Consider the following 7734-nt stretch of genomic DNA (forward strand, 5'->3'; position numbering starts at 1 on the left):
TATTTTCCAAACTACTGGTCTATTATTCAGATCCTTCATAAAGTATCTTTAATATATATCTATTTTATTTAATTGACATATCATTTTCAGATTTTTCTTATATATGTAATGGAATTTTGAAAACTTAACTCAAATTTTTAATTTGAAAGAAAGAAAACAGGATGTGTCACATAAAGTGTCATTTGACCACGTGGCATTGCTATGGACACCTCATGTGTGGAGTCTTAACAAGTCACGTGTGACAATGCAGCACATCAACATAAGAAAAAAAACCAAATAATTAAGAGATTGTATGCAAAATTAAGTGATCAGTGCAGATAATTACTTAATATATATGGAAAAATATTTTTAGAAAAATCAAAAAATACATTAAGATATTATGATAAATGAAAACATAAAACTGAGAACATGAACCAGCAGAAGGGAAACATGAGACAATTAGGTAATACAAAACGGTCATCCGTCATGTAGCAAAAGAAGTTGTAGATGGATGTACAAAATCACTTATTTATCAATCGTTTTAGAAAATGATGTGTCACACACCATCTCTCAATTGGTAGTAATTGTATTCCACCTACATTTCGCAGGTGCACCATACAAAAGAAGATATGGGTGTCTCAACGATCCTCCAAGAGTTGATAAATTGAATGGAAGACAAGAAAATTGTTGATGGTTCGGCTGCTTTCGGAAGCAGGACGGTTATAGTTCTGATGGACAAAATAGATTGATCACATTGTGATATAAAAGGCAAAGAAATTAAGACGCTGTCGATGCCTTGAGATAAGTGATGAGGTCGACACGTTCCCGTGGCTTCTTCAGTCCACGAAAAACCATATTGGTACCAGGAATATACTGCATACAAATAAATATCTCCTCAGAAAAACTAATCATCATGATATAGTTTCGATTACAACCAAGTGTTCTAAACACGGATGATCATGAACCGTGTGATGTATTGGGGTCTGGAGCCTTCATTTTATTTCTCATTTATTATCGGGTCTGCGTGCATATGATTAAGTTGTAATCATATGAGAAGGCGCAGCGAGAGCGTGGAAGCGATAGCGAGACCTACGAGGTCGAGACGGACGATCGCGATGCATAGAGAGACGTCGAGATACCAACGAAACCGACAAGGACGAGATGACCGATCACAGGGCATAACTGCTGCACACATAGATCTTGATGTGAGTGATCAGACCCACTAGCTCGGGCCTGATCATATTAGGCTGTGGTACATGATCATTTGGTTTGATTGCTTATGTGATGTGTGATTGCTTATACACCTACTATATATGTATATATATTTACATGCGATGTAGATTTATATTAAATATGTATGTGTGTGATATATTACATCACTTATGGGATGTTACAGAAATATATAAAGTTGGACCTTTAATAAAGATAGTTGGCTTTTGGTGAGTTTTACTCACAAAACCGATTCCATCTCTTCTATAAACATGATCCTTTTTGCTAAGATCATGTTTAAGGATTTGCTTCCTGTTTCAATTTTTTCTAAGGTTTCATGTAGTAGAAAATTTTCTTTTTTAAGCATCTCTAATTCTTCACATTTAGTACAAGGAGATAATATTTCATTATTATGCTTAACATTTAAACTATTGAATTCACTAATAAGAGAGACATACTCCTTTTTTAATAATTTATATTTTTTACTAACTATTTTACATTCACCAAATAAATCATGAAAAACATTCAACAATTCATCAAAGGATAATTGAGCTCTGATACCAATTGTTATGATTAATACGACATTAAGAGGGGGGAGGGGGGTGTGTGAATTAGTGCTTATATAAAAATTACGGTTGCAATTCCAAATCTTTCCGAGTTGATAAAAACATAACGAAGAAATCGTATCAAGAAGATGTCGACTTTAAGTAAATGAACAATGCAAAGCGTAGTTAAGTAATGAAAGTAAGCAGCAAAGGAAAAGAGCACATCAGATTTATAGTGGTTCAATCATCGTGACTTATATTCACTCATGATTCCTCTTTTGTTGAGGCCACCGACGTCCACTATCGGTCTTCCTTCAATGGGAGAAAAATAACTACCCTCTTACAACACTTTCTCCTTTTTATAGGTTTAGGAGATAACCTTTACATGTCTCTCTTTTATAAGTCGTCCCTCACACACCTCCCTTAGGACTAACTCTAAGTACTAAGAGGAGGGAACTTAAAGTTTTGGCAGAGTTTACTCAGTTTTTTTCTCAAGAATTCTTACTCCTTTTTTGCTGCCCAAGCGGGGTGTTTATAGGCCCCAAATGGTTTTAAAAAATGGAGCCAAAAATTTAAATTTCTAGGTCTTCTAGGTATGGGTGATACCACCGCTTGCAACCTAACACTCGACGGTACCACCCAATGAGCGGTACCACCGTCTTACAGCCTTAGAGATCGGATTTTTTTAGTTTTCCAACTCACAAGCGGTTCCACTACCTATTCTGGCGATGCCACTATCTGACCCAACTTTTGGATTACTAAATAAGTCTCATTATGAGCCCAAATCAATCCCAGTTAAGGCTCAATTGGCCCATAATTGAGTTAGCATGATTACACCAAAAGCTAACTCAATTAACCCCTAAACTACTTTGATCTTAGACAAATGATTACAAAGTATGAATCCTTTGTTCGACATATCATTGGTTCATTCAGTATATCATCCTCTCCTTCGGTGTATTTTCCAATCGGCATGTTGACTCTCGTAACTTCTGATCTCTTTGGCACAATGTCTGATCCTTCAGCCCGATGCTCGAATTCATGGTACAAAGGCTTCTGCTGACACGTCTATCGATCCTCTGGCCCAACGTCTGATTCCTCCTACTTTAATCAAGTTGCATGTCCTTGATCGAAGCTTGTCCTACATCACTTAAAACACAAATTAGATCATAAACTCATCAATTGATTTCATCATCAAAATCCGAGATTCAATAATCTCTCCATTTTTTATAATGACAACCAATTGATGACGGAGTTTAAACTAAACTCCCCCTATCAATATATCATATTAATAGAAACTTTGAATTCATAAAATCATAACTATTTTAAAACATAAAAGCACATCATACCATCATGATTCATCTTATCATCATATCTTCTCCCCTTTGTCATCAATAAAAGAAAATTGTTAATCTTGTAAGTTTTTGAGATAGGTAAGTTTTACAACATACAAGCTAGTAATAATTTGAGTTTTGTAAGTTTATAAAATTTTCTTTTTGAGATATGAAAGTTATCATGTTTGCTTTTCTTTGCAATGTTCAAACTAGTAAGATTTTGAAAAAGAATGTGAGATAGTAAATAACAAGTTTAGAACATATAAGCTAGCAAGTTTTTCACATATAAAAGTTGACAAAATTTTTACATCATTTAAGATGAGCAAGCTAACATGTTTTTCTTCCTTTTGCAATGTACAAGTTTTCAAATTTTGCATCTTAGAGCTAGCAATTCTTTCTCCCCCTCTATCATTGTAAAAAAGAAGAGAAGAATATAATGTTAAATTATTTTCCCTTTATATCAATTTTTACATCATGACAAAGATAAATTTGCATCAATATTTCAATCATAAAAAATTGAAAGATCAATTCATGAATACCAAAAGACCATGTGTCATTTTTGACGAATCTCTTCTTTTGTAAATAGAATGAATGATAGGAAATTATCTTAATTTAAAATGAAAAAAATTCAAGTCATAAAAAACCGAGTAATCAAGATAGTGATAAAAAATATATAAGAAGAATTTATGCATTTGAGAGATTTAAGTTTATCATTCTAGTGCTTTTTGGTTGCAAGCTAACAATTTCCTTCTTCTTTTACAACAATGTTTCAATCATATTATGAAATATACAAATCATAAATATAATGAAATTATACATAATAAAATTTAAATTATAAACATCAATAAGTCTAGTGATATATTGTGGTTAATTTGAATACGTCCCCCTTTTTTAGTGAATACCAAGAAGAATCGTATGAGGACAATTTATGAAAAATCTTGATTCATAATAAATCTCAATTCATCAAGTGAAAGAATCATGATTTGTTTAGATAAATCTCTTCTTTAGTGAAAGGAAAAATCTTGATTCATAGAAAACTTTTAAGTTGTAATCAAAAGAATAATCATGATTCGTTTAGATGAATGTTCTCTTAAAAGAGTGAATCATACGAGAATCAAGAAAAATGTTTTATATAAAATACATCTCAAGTCGTAAACATCAATAAATGATTCAATTGGATATATCGTCACATTATTAAAATGAATCATATGAAAAGAAATCCAAAATCATCATCAAAATTATTTTTTGAAAAATTCAATGAAAGCAACGTAGATAGATTCCTATAAGATTAAAAATAGCTCAAGTTCTTAAAACATATATATAATTAATCTTATTAGGTGTACAAGTATTAGATTTAAATCTTGTTGAATCTCGTATTTTGATGATGAAACCACTTGATATGTGTTTATAATTTAAACTGCATTTTGAGTGATGCAGGTCTACTCGATCAGGATTAAACAGTTAACGCAGGAGGAATTCACGTTGCGCCGGAGGAGATCACGTTAGGATGGCAGAAGACTTCGGACGTCGGGCATCGGGCCAAAAGCGAAATTGCGGCAATGATATCGGGGTTGCGGAGGTCAACCGCCGATTGGGCAACAAGCCGCAAGAGAGGACGATGCGCTGAAGAATCGGACGAAGCGCTAACCAATAACGTGCCAGGCAACAAAATGTCAATTCGCGTTGTAATAATTGTCTAGATCGGAGTAGAGTTTTGGCTTATGTGTGCAGGATTAACTACGATAACGACGAAGACATAAAGCGAAACAAAGTGTCGGAGTCAAGCGCAAAGGATTTGTTGCGAGTTCGAGAGTTCGACGAAAGTCCGAAGGTTCGTCGGGAATGCTGCCGGAACTAGCCGAGAATGAGTAGGGAGCTTGCCGAAGGGGATTTTGGAAGCTCGCCAAAAGGTTCGTTGGAAGTTCGCGGAGCTCGCCGAGAAAGATCGGAGCTTGCCGAAGAAGCTCGTTCGAACTCGCCAAGATCAAATCGTGAAGTCTAGGAGCTTGCCGGGAGTCCACGGAATGGTTTCCGAGAGTTGATCGGAAGACCGTCGGAAGTTCGTCGGAAGCTCGCCGGAAGAAGTCTTGACTTACGAACTTTGTAATAGCTTAGAAAATGTCTTTAAATTCGTAGTTAGCACGTTAATTAGGGTTAAGATTAAGTGTTAATACTATAACCCAAGTAGGGGCCAATTGGGCCCGAGTTCGGACTGGTTTGGGCCAAGTTTGGAGCCCAACCAGTGAGCTGAATTGGCCTAGGCGGTGGCACCGCCTAGACTGGGCGGTGGCGTCACTTGACTGGGTGGTGGCACCACCAGTCCACTATTAGTGTTAGACACTGACAAGCGGTGGCACCGCCACTGACAGGCGGTGGCACCACCAGCCTCAGAAACCCAAGAGAATTCAAATTTTGGAGCCCAAATTTGAATCCTCTTGGGGCCTATAAATACCCCTCAATTCTCAGCAGAGAACACAACCTTTTGAGAAGCTAGAAGTTGAGAAAAGCTTTAAGAAAAGTCTTGTTTTCAATAGCTTGAGTGTTCACCTCCTTTCTTTTCATTGAAATCTTTGTAAAAGGGTGAACCACTTGTAAGAGGTTGTAAGAGGGGTGTAAGAAGGAGGTTGATCTTCGCCTAGTAAAGGAAAATCATTAGTGGATGCCGGTGGCCTCGACGGAAGAGGAATCGGAGGAGTGGATGTAGGTCACGATTGACCGAACCACTATAAACTACCGTCTTCTCTGGTTTGCATTTATCTTATTGTCATTTATATTACTGCAAACCATCTTCATTTTGATGCTCTACTTCTTTGTCTCCTTCTTACATATGCCTTCAAGTTAAAATGCAATCGAAACAGTTTCAAACAAAACGTTGCTTTTATCGTACGAAGTTTCCGTAAGTGTTTAAATCGTCGAAAGTTTATCATACTTTACCGTTGCACTAATTCACCCCCCTCTTAGTGTCGCTCCGGTCCTAACAATTGGTATCAGTGCCCGGTATTTCTCATTTCGGATTTACACCCGAGAGAAATGGCTCTTCATGGCTTTCAAGAGGGCTTTTCGGTTGTTCATCCACCGTTGTTTAACGGATTGGACTACACTTATTGGAAAACTCGAATGAGAGTTTTCTTGATTTCTATGAATTTGGATTTATGAAATATTGTTGAAAACGATTTTCAACTTTCCTCTAAACCGATGATCGAATGGTTGGATTTGGAGAAGTATTTTTCTTTAAACGCAAAGGCAATGAATGCCTTATTTTGCGCTTTGGAAAAAAATGAGTTCAATCGGATTTCTACATGCGAAACGGCTTTTGATATTTGGCGAACATTTGAAATCACGCATGAGGGAACTAGTAGAGTCAAAGACTCGAAAGTTAACATTTTAATGCATGATTTCGAGCTTTTTCAAATGAAGCCGAGCGAAACCATTGTTGACATGTACACCCGTTTTACGGATGTCATCGATGGTTTACAAACTCTTAGCAAATGTTTCTCGAATTTTGAACTTGTTAGTAAAGTTTTACGATCACTTTCTAAAGTTTGGGAATCAAAAGTAACGGCAATACAAGAAACAAAAGATTTAAATATTTTTCCACTTGAAGAACTTATCGGCTCATTGATGACATATGAAATGGTGCGCAATACACATGATGAACACAATGAACACTTGAACCACCTTCCAAAGAATAGGAAGGATTTGGAACTCCAGACAAATGAATACCACTTGAGCGATGACTCAAGTGATGAGGACAATGATGAACTTGAACTTCGAACACTAACTCTTAATAAGTTCATTAAACAAAAATCTAAAATAAATAATGAACTTAAACGGAGGAAGAGGCCAAAGAAAATGAAGGCACCCAAGGATGAATCAAGAACTTCCAAAGGTGAAACGGCGAATTGGGCTTTGACGGGCTTCGACTACAAGGTAAGTAACTCAACTCTCTTGAATTATTTTGAAATTCCTTGAAGTTTTTCATGAGTGCTTAATTTAGATAGTAGGAATAGAAAATAAAAAATTATTTTTCAAAAATTATATCATGTTTTTCTTTTTAGCGTCTTTGAAAAATTAAAAAAATTGATAATGAAAAGTATATTGCTAAAGTTTTTTGCATGTTATGTTTTGAAATGTTGAATGATATATGCAACAATAGGGATGATAATTATATGATATGTGATAATGCTTAGGATTAATCTATGTATGTGTATCTTGATAATTTTATGTCATGCATGAGTTTTTGAAGTAAATGTTGATTTGAAATTCTCATTTTAGATTAACATGTTTTTGGTCTAATCATTTTTATGATAAATTAAGATGACATTCTCATGATATATTAAGATGACATAGTGCATGTACATCTATATATGAATTTCTTGATAGTCTTTTGATGATAGATGTGATATTATGATGTGTTTGGTCTTGACGACTTCATGACGAAACTTTTATTTTGATTTTAAAATGATATATGTTTTCACAAAAGACTTGAATACCCTCACATGAAATCAATTGTATGAAATGGAAATTAATTTTCTATCCTATTGAAATTAATGAATTTATTTTACCAATCTTGTGAATTTCATAAAAATAAACATGATGAATATTTTGAAAATAAATGAGTGTATCATGTATTTGGTCTTAATGATTTCTCTTAAACATATTTTTTGAAA

Source organism: Musa acuminata, chromosome BXJ2-2 (assembly GCF_036884655.1).
Source record: "Musa acuminata AAA Group cultivar baxijiao chromosome BXJ2-2, Cavendish_Baxijiao_AAA, whole genome shotgun sequence".
Classification (NCBI taxonomy): domain Eukaryota; kingdom Viridiplantae; phylum Streptophyta; class Magnoliopsida; order Zingiberales; family Musaceae; genus Musa; species Musa acuminata.